Source organism: Ursus americanus, chromosome 5 (genome assembly GCF_024610735.1).
Source record: "Ursus americanus isolate L20-20 chromosome 5, mUrsAme1.1.p, whole genome shotgun sequence".
In the NCBI taxonomy this organism is placed as follows: Eukaryota; Metazoa; Chordata; class Mammalia; order Carnivora; family Ursidae; genus Ursus; species Ursus americanus.
The window spans coordinates 64226939-64243584 of NC_142131.1; the positions used below are offsets into that span (position 1 = coordinate 64226939).

Sequence of the window (16646 nt, forward strand, 5' to 3'; positions counted from 1 at the left end):
GGGATTCCAGTATACATCCTAAGCTTATCACAATCTATTTCTATTTAATATTATAACATTTCATGTAGAATATAAGAAACTTCCAAGTGTAGAATTCCATTTAACCCTGCTGCAATTCTTAATGTGTTACCCTGTGTTACCATTACATATGCTAAAAATACCACAGTGCATTATAATGTTTGCTTGAACCAGTCAATTATGTTTTAAGGAAATTTAAAGATAAGAAAATAAAATTCTTATTTACCCACATATTTACCATTCCCAATTATCTTCATTCTATTATTCTAAATTTTATCTGCAGCCCAATGAAATTTCTTTGGTATTTCTTTTAGGGCCATGACTACTATCAGGTTATATTCCTTTCAAAATATTTTTTGACCTCCATTCTTGAAGATTCTATCAGGTTATAGCCTATCAGGTTATATTCCTTTCATAACATTTTTTCATTTTCATTCCTGAAGATTATTTTGAAAGATATACTCCCTTGGGTCTTAAGAGATTCTTAGATCTGTAGAATGATTTTTTTTTGCCAAGTTTTGAATATTTGGGGTTATTATTTCTTCAAATAGTTCTGATCCATTCTTTTTTTCCTTTTCTTCTGAGGCTTCAATTACATATGGGACAAATGATACCATTCCACAAGATACTGAGGCTCTGTTCATTTTAGAAAACAGAGAATACAATTTATTCTGTTTTTCAGTTTTGATATTTTCTAATTAATCTATTTTCAGGTTCTTGTACTTTTTATTCTGCAGTGTCCAATCTCCTCTTAAGCCACTGAGGGAAATTGCCATTTCTAGTATTTTTAATTGATACTTTTATACAGCTTGTATTTCTCTTTTGAGGTTTCCCACCTGTTCACTATATCCATTTTTTTTTCTTTTAATCCTTGAACATGTTTACAACCACCATTTTTTAAAGATTTTATTTTTAAGTAATCTCTACACCCAAACGTGGGGCTCTTACCCCGAGGTCAAGAGGGACAAGTTGTACTGATTGAGCCAGCCAGGCGCCCCTATAATCACCGTTTTTAAAATGTGTTCTAACTCTGAAGTCTGAGTCATTCTCAGGATCTCCTCTGATTGTCTGCTTTTTACTTTTCTTTTTAATTTTTTTTTTTTTTTACTTGGCTCCATGCCCAGCATGGAAACCAATGTGTGGGGCTTGAACTCACAACCCCGAGATCAAGATGTGAGCTGAGATTGAGAGTCTGATGCTCAACTGACTGAGCCACCCAGGCTCCCCTTGATTGTCTTTTTTTTAATCTTGATTATGAATTCCATTGTTCCACTTCTTTGCATATGTGTAGTAATTTTTTAATTGTATGCTGCATGTTACGGATGATATATTGTAGAGCATCTGAATTATCTTGTCTCTCATTTAAAGGTGTAATGTTTGGTTCTGGCCAGCAACTATACAACTGGTTCATTCTCTTCATCTTTCAGGCTTCATTTTATGCTCTGTTTGGGCAGATCTACATTGATTTTGACCTTAATCCCACGATATGATCTTATTCCTTACTCCAAAAGAGTGGCCTTTCTGTGGTCTCAATTGAATGTCCAGCGGGCTCAGTAAAGTCTTTCTGCAATAGCTGGATCACAACTTTAATTTATTTTGGCATTGCATGACTTCTGGCATTTCCATTCATTTCTTAGCAACACAACAGCTTCTGTCTTGCAGAATCATGAGGTCTTACAAAATCTTAACCTACACAGACAAAGCCCAGAGTAGCTCTTAGCCAAAGAGCTAAGAAGAATCCCCACACAGACTTCGGAGACCTCCCTTCTGTAGAGCTCATTTGTCTCTGTAGTTCTATACCGTGAATTCCACCTGCCTTTTCATCCCCCCGATGCAGTTTCTGCCACAGCTCAGTATGACTTGATGTTCTTCACTTGGGCTCCACTTTGTGCCAAATTCAGGAAGCTGCCCCTGGACATAAAATTGGGTTGAATATGGTGCTCACCTCCTTTATTCCCTGTCTTGCTGAGACTATAGTCCTGCACTGCCTATCTTCCAATGCCTAAAAGTAGTCACCTCACATGTTTGGTTCAGTTTTATAGAACAGTAAATCCAACAGCAGCTCTCCATCATGGTCTTGAAGTAAACTTGTAATAGAGAGGGGCCACCGGGTAGCTCAGTCGGTGGGGCATCTGCCTTCAGCTAGGGTCATGATCCTAGGGTCCTGGGATTGAGCCCCACATCGGGCTCCCTACTCAGCAGGGAGTCTGTTTCTCCTTCACCCTCTGCCTGCTGCTCCCTCTGCTTGTGCTCTCTCACACTCTCTAACAAATAAATAAAATCTTTAAAAAAAAAAGAAAACACTTGTAATAGAGAAACCTAATTGGTATTTCTTTATCTCTCATTTCTATGTTCTCATTCCCTCTCTTCCTTTCTCTCCCCCCCACCCCCACACACACTTTGCCATCCTTTGGAATGATAATACTTCCCTTTTTTTTTTTCTTTCTTCTCCAATAGCCTCATTTTAAACTGGTCTTAATTTTTTAAAACATGCTTTAATTTACTCTCCATCAGTGTCAAGAATGAAGCTACCAATACGGACCTTCCTAGTTCAACATAAAAACTTTATCACACTTCACTCCCTCCTTCTCCACCTATCTTTTCACCCCACATCTCCAGGAGGTTTTTTAAATTATATACATTTTTCTTTTTTAAATTCTTTGTTATAAATTGTACACAGTTTCACAACCACTTTATAAGCAATTCTTTAGATTTACATCTAAGTTTTTCTTGCTCATTGCTCTTTTTTCCTAAAACATGTCTTTGTCTTTATTAAATTCTTTATTTTGATTACTTTTTGCTTGAAGGTCTACTTTAAGTCGTATTTTTCAAAAAGCATACATGAGTCATATAATTTCTGAATTCTTTTAAATCTGAGCCAGGCTTTCATTTGCCTTTGCATTTAGATAATAGCTAGGCTTGGAATATAATTCTTGGAACATAAAGCTTTTTTCCCCCAGAAACCTGTACATTTTCTCTGAGCTTTTCTAACACTAGTGTTGCAAATAAGGAGTCTAATGCCATTCAAACTTTTTTCCCCTTTAGTGACTTTTTTCTCCCAGCTGACTGCTTCTAGCCAAAACCACCTGGGTATCATTCCTTTTCATTAAACCCACCTAATCTTTGCTAACCCTGCTCCATGTACAAGGCTGAATGCTTCAATTCAGAGAAGTTGCCTTCTTTTGTTTATTTGATTATTGCTTTTCAGTCATCCGCTACTTTCTACTTCTGGAATCCATATAATCATGATATTAATTCTCCTGCTTCAACATTTCTGCCTCTTGATTTTTCTCTTGAATTCCTAAATCTTGAAGGTTGTGCTGTGCATTCTGAAAGAATGTCCCCTAGTTACTCTTCTTTCTATTCCCAAGACTTGATTTTTGCCTCTCGATTTATACTTTTTTTGTAGAAGTTTGCACTTTAAAAAAATAATACATGATCCTTTTGAATCTAATTAAGAAAATTAGCTCCCCAACCCCTATATTCTTCCCTTTATTCCATGGGAAGCCTGTTTTACTAGAGATGATTTGATCTGAATGTTCGAGTCTGATCCCCCTCATTTCAACTACTGTATTTCTTAATTTATCTGTAAAATTTTCTCTTAACCTTACAGAAGAATTAGTTTTTCCAGAACATACAGCCGAAATGTGAATAGTGGCTCATCAGTGCTCCCTTATTCACTCCTACCTGTTCCATTTCCAGTTAAAACTCTTCAGCTTCATAGCCATAGTGACAAGTTTCCAACGGTAATACACAAGTGATCTTTTCATACTCCTTTTATATTCCGTGTATTGTTTCTTTCTGAAATGGGAAAAAGGAAGGGATCAAACACGTGATTAGGATATCATCTTTGTCACAGAAGTTAATTTTTCTTAGACTATGACAAGACAAAATTTCCATTTGTATTGTATTATATTAAGGATAATAAAATTCTTTAAGAGAAAAAATGGCTATACACGTTCTTTCCTTACAGAGAAGCAGGGAAGTTACCTTGATGATGTCATCATTCTTACTAAAGGGGGGGATGAAATCTTAAGTTACTTTCCCACCACTAAAAACATTTTGAAATACTTTCCTTGAAACCACCTTTTACAATCTTGAATTTACTATGGACCTCTGTGTCCAACTGTCCAAACAAGGACAAGGAAATATGCCCATGAAAGTTAACCTCTGCTGAATACAACCATAAGGTAGAAGAAACACTGGGAACATCTGCATTTTATCCTGCCAATATGTTCTCTCTTATTCTAGAAGCACAGGATGTCTTTACTCTGTCAGCTGCAAAAATATTATCTCTCTGCAAGAATGAAACAAGTGTGGAATATATATTATGCTACCACATTACATGCATACCTAAGCAGAAAACAAAGAAAATAGCCATTTAATATATAACTCAATTTTGCCTCCAGGGACAGATAAAAACTTTTATTATAATACCCAAATGGTACAGTACATAAATATACATGGGAAATGTGATAGGGTTAAGTCAGGCTCTTTTGGCTAGATGCTGGTGGCTACAAATTTATCATCTGACACCCATCCTAATCTTGCCTTCCCATAGACATGAAGTAGGCTATATTTTTTATGAGGGCCAGGAATTTGGGGCGAGGGAGACCAAACCCATCACCATTTTTCAGCAGGTCATTAATTTCTAAATGTGTGTGGAAAATAACTATTGGCTGATATCTTCCAGTTTCATTTCAAACATACCTTATACAGTTTGCTTAATAAATAACCAAGACAGTAAAAAAAAATAATGACAGTAACTAAATTGGTAATTTAATAACTTCAGATGATTCTAGAGGCTTAGCGGTGTTTATCCTTTTTGAAATCAATAACTTTTCATTTGGAATCTTAAATCCACTTTAATGAGCATTCTGCTGGCTGCAGTTTTATTTAGGATGTGAGCTTATACAAACAAAAGTAATGGAGGCTCTTTCCTAGATAACAATATACAGTTAACTTTGCAGATCACATGGCTGATTTGAACGTATAAATCTCTGCAATCCCATTATATATGCTCCTCAAACATTTTAAATGCCTTTAACTGGAGAAGAGGTTATAGAAGAAAAGAGTTCTCAATGTGGGGAAACTTCATGTTTCTCAGTTAGTAGCAATATGTCCGAAATGGCTCTTCTAATATTGATTCTATTTTTGAAAGCCCATACACAGCAATAACACAACTTTCTTACAGGCAGCAAATGGAAAACATCCTGTGACAATTCCCCTAGCTTTCTATATAAATCACATGAATTATCAAGGTGAAATATTTATCAACACAAAATAACCTATTCCTCAATGTCTTCCACACTGTTTCCCTCTCTGTAGAAAACCTTCGGGGTCATGTAATCTACCCATATAAAACTAATTAGAAACACCCTCCACAAAACAAGGGGCTACATCTATTGTTATTGTAACCCGCGTTACTCTGCCTCTGTGCCCCAGAGACTCCAGTAGCTCTGAAGTCTCCAGAGGGTGTTCAGAAATGAAACGAAAGCTTTTGGGCTCATCCTTGTTTTCTGTGAGACACTGTCCTCCGTTGCACTAATGTCCCCTGGAAGCATTTCAAAGCTATCATGCCCTTAAAACACCAAAACTGTGCTGCATTCCCTTCATAGTTTACAAAATCCTTTATAAAAACAATGATTTCACCTTCTGTTATAATTCCTCTCTTCATAGAGGCTCAAAAACTAGTGAGGTCTAACAAAATCCCTTCTCTTTCCTTCAGCCAAAAAAAAAAAAAAAAAAAAGGTGCAGATTACACTAACAGATATCCAGGCAGACTCCAAATCCCAGTTTGGGCTGGAGCCCTGTTCCCCATTTGTAAATATCTGAAGGTCACCCTGTATCAATGAATGACCTACTGTTGTTTCATGCACATTCCCTTGCCAGGTGTTAGTAAAGCCCTTCCTTGAGAATGAAGTTAACACAGAGGAAAGCAAGTCAGGAGATGAGGAGAGACTTCCACCCACCTCATCTGAACTTGCGAAACCAGCATCCACCTTTGGTTTCCCCAGTTATGTGTGCCAGTAAATTCCCCTTTCTGCTGAAGTCAGTTTGAGTTTGGTTTTATGTCACTTCCAACTGAAACAATTTTGACTAATATACTAATAATTACCAATTTTATTGGGTTATATAAATATCACTGCCTCAAGAACTTGAAATAACGCATCCCAGAGATTTCCAACCGTGAAAACTATAGCCTGATGAGTGATTTAATTAAACATGTACATATAGATCACTCCCCAAACCACATATACAGAAATGAGGAGAGACAAATCTGAAGAAGGAAAAAAAAACTTGCATTTGAAAGGATGAATTAAAGAGAAGACATCTGCCCAATGTTTAGGACTGGGAAGATAAATGATTCCATTTTATGTTGTTATTAAATTGTATTACTCTTCATTAAAGTTAAATGCATTTAGAGGAATTAAGCTTATCAAAGACTTGGCAATGTAATATAAAAGATGATTCTTTGTTTATTTGACGACATCCTCCTGTGAGTTGATTCACAATTTTAATTTTGGAAAACAATATTTCCTTCACAGGGACTGACAGAATGATGTGAACTGCTGCATCATTTTGCATGAAGTCATATCGATTATGAAAGCAAACAGAAGCCAAGTGACTTAACCCATTTTTCAAGGAGCATTATGACAATAATGTTTCTATATTGTCAGAGGGGATCACATCAACTTAAGAACTGAAATTAGCCTCAGTTAAGGGGGAAAAAAAAAAAAGACCTGGAATGAAGAGCTTCAGGAGATAATCACCTATCCTTTTTAAGGTAAGTACGATGGAACCCGATAAACACAAAAATTGTAAATATTTTTAGTGGAGAAACTATTTTTAAAAGTATGTATTAACTCTATGCACCAGTATAGAGATCTGACCATGGACACCACGGTAAGCAAAACAAATACACAAGAGAGCTTGCAGCCTAGTGAGAGCAGAAAGCATTAATGCAATCACAGAGAACTGTCATTCCTGTTGGAGTAAATATTACCAGAGAAATGTGCCTACTGCCCTAGAAGCCCATACTGGGGCTTTACCCTAAGCAGATCGACCAGGAAAGGATCTCACAAAGACTTGATGGTTGAGGAATGATTATACACAAAGTAAGTAAAGAGGGGAAAGAGCATTCCAGTGAGAGGGAGGAGCCATAGGTGTAGAGAAGAATGGGCTAGGAAGCAGAGATCTGAAACAGCACTGAGCCCAGGACCCAGGGACGGGAGGTGGAGTATAAGGAGGCCCAGGCTGTGGAGAAGTGGTCAGTTTCCTCTGAAAATGGTGGGCAGAACTTGAGGGTTTTTAGTGGGGCTTGGTAAGATTAAAAAAAAAAAATCACTTTGGGTTCAAGCTGGATAAGAAATGAGTGGCATGGGGGTGTAGGGGGTGGAGTCAGGATCCAGGCAAGGAACAAGGGTAGGTAGGTGTGGCCGGTAGGAGTTGGGGTGAGGGCAAGATACAGAAAAGTAGAGAATCTTCAGGCCGTTCATCCTCATCCTTTCTTGAGAATCGGCATCATGAAATGTGACTGAGTCTTTCTGTTTTTCACAACTTTGCAATAGGGAAAATTCCAAACATACAAAAAAGTAGAATAACATGATGAGTTCTATGAACTTGACACAGAGCTTCAAGCGTGTCCAACTCGAGGCAAATCTTGTTTAATCTATATGTATCTCCACTTACTTTTCCATTCCTGTATCCAGTTTTTTAAAAATTTATCAACATATCAAACCCTCCAATAAGTTTTGAGAATAGTACAATAATCACTAATTTATCATTCAGGTAGTTTCCCTGTTAACATTTTATTAACTTGTCCCTATGTGTGGATATGGGTGTATTTATACCGCACACACACACACACACATCTTATCTCTCTAAGAGCAAAGGCATTCTCTTACACAAGTATCACACTCAGGACACTTAACATCATCTAATATGTGATCCATATTCACAATTACCTGTTTGTCCCAACAATGTCCTCTACAGCTGTTTTTCCTCCGAATCCAGAACGTAAATGAGGTCCACACATTGCATTTCATTGTCCTGTCTTTTTAGTCTCCATCAATCTTCAAGAGCTCCTCGGCCTTTCTGTCTTTCATGACACTGATGCCTTTGAAGAGTGCAGGCCAGCTCCTGTGCAGAATGTCCTTAAATGTGTGTTTTCTGATTGTTTGCTCATGATTAGATTCAGGTGAAACATTTTGGCAGTACCAGCACATAGACGATGTTGTGTCCTTCTCCATGTGTCACATCAGGAGCCATATGATGTCAGCTGTACTGTTATTAATGATGATTCTTTCAGCTTTTCCACAGGTTGAATTCATATCCTGTAGACATAATCCATTACTGAGGAAACCAGACAAGGACTGCAAAATATAATTTCTATTTCCCCACGAGCCATCTTAATGCCAAGAGACATTAACACAGGTCATTTATACAGACAAAGCTTTGTCGGTGCATATAGATCATAAATAGACAGTGACAGGGAAGGAATATCCTGCAGCAATTAGAGGAAATTGGCATACTTGGGAATTAGAATCGTGAGAAGAAGTAAAGCATGGAGTGCAGTGAAGCCCCTAGCCTCAGGAGCCAGACTGTAGGGGACATCATCCTGGCTCTGCCACTCACTACCTGTGTGACCTTGGGCGAGCTACCTACCCTTTCTGTCTCTGCTTGCACATCTGTAACATGGGAAGTCATGGGACTCATCTTACATGGTTGGCATGAGCACTGAGCTGCTACACACAACTGGCATACAACAAGGTGTGATGATGATGATGATGATGTTTCCGGTGAAGGACCACTAGCCTCCATGTGTTGACTAAAGGAAGACACTAGGTCTTCTTTATAAACAACATTATCTGAGAGGCACCTGGGTGGTTCAGTCGGTTTAAGCGTCTGCCTTCGGCTTAGGTCATGATCTCAGGGTCCTGGGATATAGCCGTGAATCTGGCTCCCTGCTCAGTGGGGAGTCTACCTCTCCCTCTCTCTCTGCCCCTACCCCCCACACACACTCAGGCACTCACTCTCTCTCTCTCAAATAAGTAAAATCTTTTTTAAAAAAACTATTATCTGAAATTTGGACCCTGTTAGTGACATAACCTGGTAAAATGTCATAATGTTTGCATAAAATCATGAACATCGTCATCTAATGAGAACTACTCAAGACAGAAGAGTTTTGATTTTAACGATCAGATGACAAATGTTAACATTTCTCAAATCATAAGCAATAATCTTAACAATAAAATATGTCCAATGTCATTTCCTGTGGAGGATCTGATTACCTCCTGCTCCTTAGTGATGTATGTGTGACCTGTGTCTGGTGTGAAAGCACATCTATAATATTGACATTCCCACAGCCGGATCTAAATCATGTACAGAAAAAGGCCTGCTCAGCGATCTACTCAAGAATCTCGTCTAGTCTTAAGATCACTCATAAATCTTAAAATTGCAACTTGGTTTTCAAATTTCAAAGATATTTTTCTGATGAGGCAATTCAGCCACAGTATCTTTGCTTCACCATCTTGTTTCTGTATACCTGTGTACATGTGGCGCTGGTCTGGCAGCCCTAGGCATCCTTCCTGATCTTATCCCATTACCTTTTTTTGAAAAAAATTACTTTCTTTTCCCTACAGTATTTTCACTGCTAGTCATTCATGGCTTAATAAAATTACTTAATTTTTTATATACTTTTTCCCTTTAGTGTAATAATTATATTATCAAATAGGACAAAAGAATTATCCTTAACTTTATATTTTTAGGATTTGAGTTTCTCCTAAAATGTGTGACCATAGTAGAAATCTTTTTTCCCTTAACAAGTAATGTAGAAAAAAATTAAAATTTCTAAAAGTTAAGTGACTTGAGTTGTTATTATTTTAAGAAAAAGGAGATCAACTGACCTATACTGACACCTTCAGAGAAATTTTTAAAAATTTTTAAATTTAAATTCCATTAATTAACATATATTAATAGTTTCAGATGTAGAGTTCAGTGATTCGTCTTATATAATACCCAGTGCTCATTACATCACACGCCCTCCTTAATGTCCATCACCCAGTTACCCTATCCCCCCATCCCTCCCCTCCTGCAACCCTCAGTTTGTTTCCTATGATTAAGAGTCTCTTAAGGTTTTTCTCCCTCTCTGATTTCCTCTTGTTTTATTTTTCCCTCCCTTCCCTTATGATCCTCTGTTTTGTTTCTTATATTACACATACGAGTGAGATCATAGGATAATTGTCTTTCTCTGATTGACTTATTTCACTTAGCATAATACCCTCTAGTTCCATCCGCATTGTTGCAAATGGCAAGATTTCATGTTTTTGATGGCTGAGTAGTATTCCATCATATGTATATATATTACATCTTTTTTTATATTTTATTTATTTATTTATTTATTTGAGAGAGAGTGAGCGAGCACAAACAGGGTGAAGGGAAGAGGGAGAAGCAGACTCCCCACTAAGCAGGGAGCCCGATGTAGGGCTCAATCCCAGGACTCCGGGATCATGACCTGAGCCCGAGGCAGACACTTAACCAACTGAGCTACCCAGGCACCCTATAATCCACATCTTCTTTATCCATTCATGTGTCTATGGACATCTGGGCTCTTTCCATAGTTTGGCTATTATGGACATTGCTGCTATAGACATTGGGGTGCAGGTGCCCCTTTGGATCACTACATTTGTATCTTTGGGGTAAATACCTAATAGTGCAATTGCTGGGTCTTAGGGTAGCTCTATTTTCAAACTTTTTAAGGAACCTCCATACTGTGAGAAAAGAAAATTGTAAATAAGTAATACATTATTTACCTTGGTACCATATTATAGCTTGCTCAGAAGAAGACAACGTAGGGTAGAAACAGCTAGAGAAAACAGAAAGAGAGGAAGGGAGTGGGGAGAAGTAAGGAGAGGCAAAGGGATGGAACCAATATTGCTGACGCCTAATTCCCCAAATCTCCCCCCACCCAGAGGTTACTGCTTCCATCTCCTATCCCCTCCATCACTCTCAGGCCTGCTTCCCTAAACAGCCCCCTCTGACCTTCCCCCTGCTCAAAAATCCAGACTTACATCTCCAAGTCTGTCTCCCGACCTACACCTCAAACATACACTAAAGGTTTTCTTCTTGTCTTTTATTTTTCAACTATTTTCCTCCATTTGTCAAAGTTAATGTTTATCCCAGGCATCAATTTTATGGTCATGAAACCCAGATGTACAAACATAAAACTCCCTTTATTTCTTCAAAACTGACAAAGCTCACAAGCCACCATTTCCATAGATGGAAGAATACTAACTTTGCCCATTTAAGGAAAACTCGGATACTTCTGAGTTTTGTTGGGTAAATGGATCATTGATGTGGTTGGGTAAATGGATCATCTCCTTGCTCTTTCTATCAATCCTCTAAATTTGGGGGTTGGGGTAATAATTATAAGGATGGAACAGCATTTGCTACAGAGAAGAGGGAGCTCGGCCTAGAGAAGACAGCAAAATAGTCAAACAATTGCCTAGTTACGATACAGATGAGTTTCTTAAAAATGTTATGGGAGCACAGAGTGAATTTAAAGAAGCACAGAGGGGGCAGACAGAAGCATTAACTCAGCCACAAGGGGCCACAGACATCTTCTGAGAAGAAGCACATTTTAAGTTTCATCTTCAAGGGTGAGTAGGAGTTAGCTGGTTTAAGAAGATGGGAAAGGAAGTGTCAGGGCAAATGAGCTAACACATGGAATCACAGAAGAGTGTGACATGCTTGGGAGATGAAGCGGCTCTGTAATGGCTGTAGCACAGTGACTGCTCAGAAGAGTGGGTAGATGATGAGTCGAGAGAGACAAACAGACCGTCTGTCAAGCCAAGGAACTGGGGTCGTACTCTCCAGCCTTGGAGTCAGCACAAGGGACAGGAAGTCCAAATCAGTCTGCTGCCTGGGTTTGTAGACAAAGTGTTATTGTCACAGTGATACTCACCTGTTCACATGCTATCTGTGGCTGCTTTCATGCTACCATATCAGAGTTAAGTAGTTTTGAAAGAGACTGTATGGCCACCAATGCCTCAAGCATTTCCTATCCAGCCCTTTACAAGAGAAGTTTGCTGACCCTGCCCTAGACCGCCTGAGTGATAAACGTACCCTCTTTAAGAGTATGCATAGACCTGAAGTAGCATTTGAATATCTTTAGCATATTATCATTTAGATTTGTACAAAACTAAAACTACGTGTGAGCATCTCACATCTATAGCTCTTATGCAAGTATAAACATCTATACATTAAATTTAAACTAAAAAAATAATAACACTCAAATTAATGATATTCATTCAATGTGACTGATGATACCAATGGTGTGGAAACAGATTTCCATTCCTAAAATCAAACTCACTGTTCTAGTACAGGTGTTTTTGAATTCGGTAACTTATACCTTTGGGGCCATGGTTTTTACTTATTTAAACTAGGGAAAAACCTTTGTTAAAATAACAAAAGACAGTGATTTCACTGAACTTTATATGTCCCAAATGCCTCATATTGGAATACAAAGTCCCTCTGCCTTCTTATTTTGGGTAGGCTATGGATAATTATAGTAAAGCCCACTGGTACCATAAAAACACTAACGCCTGTGCAGGCACTGAAATCTTTGTCAGCGTTCACTTCTAAGGCAGCCATTCAGGTGATCCACAGTGGCTTAGATTTGTCATCTAAACGAAAGCACACTAAATGTGAAAATATCACAGAGAGCCGCACATCCTGGAGGGTGTGCAAAGCTATTCACAAAATGAAAGCTAACATGAGATACTTACTGTGGCAACAACAAAACAGCTAAAAACAGCTAGTCCAAACTGGGTGAGCCCAAGACGTGGCAAGGAAGAAGAAGGAAGAGGACAGATAGGAGAATATGCAGTGTAGTATCTGGACAAGATTCTAACATGAGATGGTTGTGGGAAGGAAGGAATGCGAAGGGGGATTCAGGAAAGACTCTCAGGTTTCTGACCTGGGCAGATACACTCATTGAGGCGAGCGACACGGAAGAGGGAAAAATTTGGGAGGGAAAGACATTGAGTTTACTTGGGCATGTTGAAATGAAAGTTCCCAGGAGACTAAATCTTGAACCTGAATGAAGGTATGTACATTGGACTGTAGAGTCATGAGTGAAGACTGGCTCCAATACCAAGATTTGGGAGCTGAAAAGAAATAATAGTTGAAGTATCCACATAGAGAAGAAGAAAGTGAGAGTTGGAAAGGTACTAAAAGATGCTTAATCAACAACTGGCCACCAGAGGCAGTTGTATAAATTACACATATGCACCCACAAATATACTCAGTTCGGGACGATCTATACTAATGGCGCAAAACTGTAACATGCATCATAGGAAATACCAGTATGAAAATCATTTATATGCCTTTGGATGGGTACACAGAGGAAAGACGAGTTTGTAGAAGATTTACTTTTGCTTGCTAAAGCTTGGTTTGTTCTCCCAGAAGGCACATTAACCTGAATAAAATGCCAAAACGGTATGGAATGTGGTACTCACTGCTCGGTGCCTATTCAATATCTATTCTCCTTCCTTCTTTACTAACAGAACCTTGATTTTTGTCAAGGTAGCAATGAACACAGGTGAAAGCTACAATTCCCAGCCTCCTTTGCATCTATGAATGGCTTTGTAACACAGTTCAGGCCGATGAAATATAGGTGAAAGTCATTAGATGGAACTTGTGGGAAGGCCCTTTGGAAGGCCAGGTAGACTCAGCTGACTAGACTCACAGGCGCTTCATGGAGTCCCAGTCTCAGCCCTAGACCTCCAGCTTCCAAATGTAAGAATAATAAAACCTCTAATGTTTTAAATCACTGTTTTCGGGGCTCCTGTTCCTTGAGACCCAATACAATTTGGACTTACTAGAAATATAAAAGAGCAAGAGCAATTTTAAAGCATGCTTTAATCCTTTCCACTTTGAAATCAAGTATGGAAGATCATTTTTATTTTCAAGGCAAATGTACAAATAAAAATATTATTACCCCTTATGTGAAATCCATGAAAAATGCTGAGATGAAGGAACTGCTTACCAAAAGCTACTTTCTCTACTCAGGAATTGCTTCCTTAGCCTTTCATGCTTTCCTGCTGTCACTGCTGCTTTGGAATTTGCTGTTATGTGTAATAAGACTCCATCACAAATGTTTGTGGAGGAATCAAGAAATACTCACTGACGATCTTGGCACAGACCACAGTCAAGACTCAGTCTCTGATCTCCCTTCCCACGCTCCACATCCTGTGTTCAGGCTCTCTTTCTTCTTCCCCGTTATCCATTCTCCTGACTCTGCTAGCTGTGTTCTCTGTCTCTTGAGTGTGTCACAAACCTTATATATTAAGGGCTAGGGAAGGAAGGAACTCTGACCTAAGAATCACGAAGCCTGAGTTTATTTGGTCATTTATTCATTCCACAAATATAATTAAGCATTTTCTAAGTTTCTGGCACTGGGTTAAGCCTTAGAAAACAGGGATGACCAAGGCAGGAAAATCCTGGTCTTCAAGATGCTTACATTCTAATGGAGAAAAATGATATATTCACACATAACCAGAAAAATTACAGATACTGAAAAATGCTGTGAAAAAAAAGACATGGGGAAGTGTGGCAGATAGTACCTGTTGGGGGGCTACTTGGGGTATGGCTTTCAGGGAAGTCTTCTCTGATATGTAAGCAGACCTGATGGAGGAAAGGTACTGGCCAGATTCCAAGGAAGAGCATTTCAGGCATCTCATCCTGAGATGAGAAAGGTTCCTATGCCAAGGCAAAGAAAGGTCAGTGTAGCAAGAGACCCTGCAAGATGGAGAGAGACCCTAAGCGAGGCCACTAGAAAAAGATTTGCTCATGGAGGGCCTCATAGCCACAGTGAGGAGATTAGATTTTAATCTAAGACTATAGGGAGTATTTGATGCACTTTAAGCAGAGGAGTGACAGACTCCTTTTTTTTTTTTTTAAATCACTATCGCTAATGGGTGGGATGTGGAATTAAAAATACTGATGAGGACAGTAGTGTATAAATTCCAAGAGTGAAAAGGGGAATGATGGATACTTTAGAGTTGGATCCCCACATGAGAGGGGAGAGAGAGTCACCAAGTTGGCACTCAGGTTTTTGGGAAGAAAGCTTAAATAGATGGTGGCTCCCGTTACTGAGATGGGAAAGTGTTCTGAGCCTACCTTGCCTGACCCTGTGCAATGTGCTCTCCTCGACTTAGAAATGCAGATATTGACCGAGATAGAATAGACAGCCTCAGATAGTTCTTCAGGACTATCACATCATAGTTCAGTTGGGTAATTAGGACATGATATACTTTCTTGCTTCCAATTAGGGGAATTATACAAACTTTGGAACAATAGAGGATGGAACTCCATTAAGCTGCCAGAATGCTCTACAAAGCAATGTGACTTTGGCAAAGAGATTCTCTGTGCCTCAGTCTCCCTCGCTGCACAATGGGATTATAAAACTGACTTGCTTCACTGGGCTGCTGTCAGGGACAAGAAATATCATAATGTCAGACAGCTAGAATATACTAGTGCTCAGGTAATCACACACTCTCCTTTCCTGACAGACTCAATACCTGTTCCTTCTCTTTCAATCACTCTACTTTGCGAATCTCTTGACTCAGGGATTTTCTTTTTCTGAGGGTGAAGAAACTCCAACACTGGGGATTCCCAGGGCAGAATTTCACGTGTGTCACTTGCTGTGAGAGCCAATCAGCCCTGGACCTCTGTGACTTCTCACCTGGAAGGTGAGCAGTGCCTGAAGAGGGCAACACAGCCAGCTCCAAGCCTGTGGGCTCCAGGTTATCAACCCTAGAGTTTCAAGCTTAACTTTGACTTATTCACCTTTCCCTGCCCTCTAGTTCACCCTCTCCCTGATGAATGGGACTTCAAGAACTGGGTCTGAGAAGAAAGTGTGATGGAATGCTTCCGGCTGCTAGTGAGAGAATGCTCCTGGCTGCTAGTGAGAGAATGCTCATGCCCTGACCTGCCACCCAGATGCCATTTTGCTGCTGCTCACCATATCCCCTGACACTCAGGGAATGAGATGGGCATGGGAAGGGAGATGATGGGCTTATGTACTGCCCACAACACATTTTTAGTTAACCAAAACTAAAATGTTAACCACCATAAAAATTCACTAATGAATAAGTCCTGTCCTTTTTTAAGTATGCCTTTCTTTTTTTCCACTTCTCTCAATTGTCCATGTTTTCCTTTCAGGAAAAAGCCCAAATAATAGAATTCCCCAAACGTCATGTTTTTCAAAGGTTTCTTGTTACAGACAGAAAGCCGGGTTCTTGCCGTCATTTCTGCTGTGGCAGCTGGAGGGCAGTGCGATTCTCTCTCTCCCCTCCCGAAGCCTCGCATTTCCTCCCATCCCCCAGCTGGCTAAGTGCAGAGGGGAAGAGACACAATGGAGGGAAATATGCACATGTGGCCCAGGAACAGTTGGGGCGGGGGGGGGGGGGGTGACTTGAAAAGAAACAAGCAACATCAAGTTCACAGACAGCACATCCTGGTCTTGCTTCCTCCTCACTCACACAGCATTAGCTGCCTTCACACCCACCAAACACATGCTTCCCCTTGCCTCAGCCTGTTCTAGGTCTTCTCCCTACACCCAA

General features: G+C 39.4%; 1 protein-coding gene across 3 annotated transcripts in view; it reads right to left on the reverse strand.

The window, feature by feature from the left end:
• MEGF10 (multiple EGF like domains 10) overlaps positions 1 to 16646 on the reverse strand; it is a 341217-nt gene that overhangs the window by 194002 nt on the left and 130569 nt on the right. For all 3 annotated transcript variants that reach the window (XM_087862339.1, XM_045794814.2, XM_045794812.2), the window contains exons 5-6: positions 7986 to 8354; positions 3706 to 3819 (exon numbers count right to left, since the gene is read on the reverse strand). The gene's annotated coding sequence lies outside the window, so the exon portion shown is untranslated. The remainder of the gene's footprint in view (positions 1 to 3705; positions 3820 to 7985; positions 8355 to 16646) is intronic.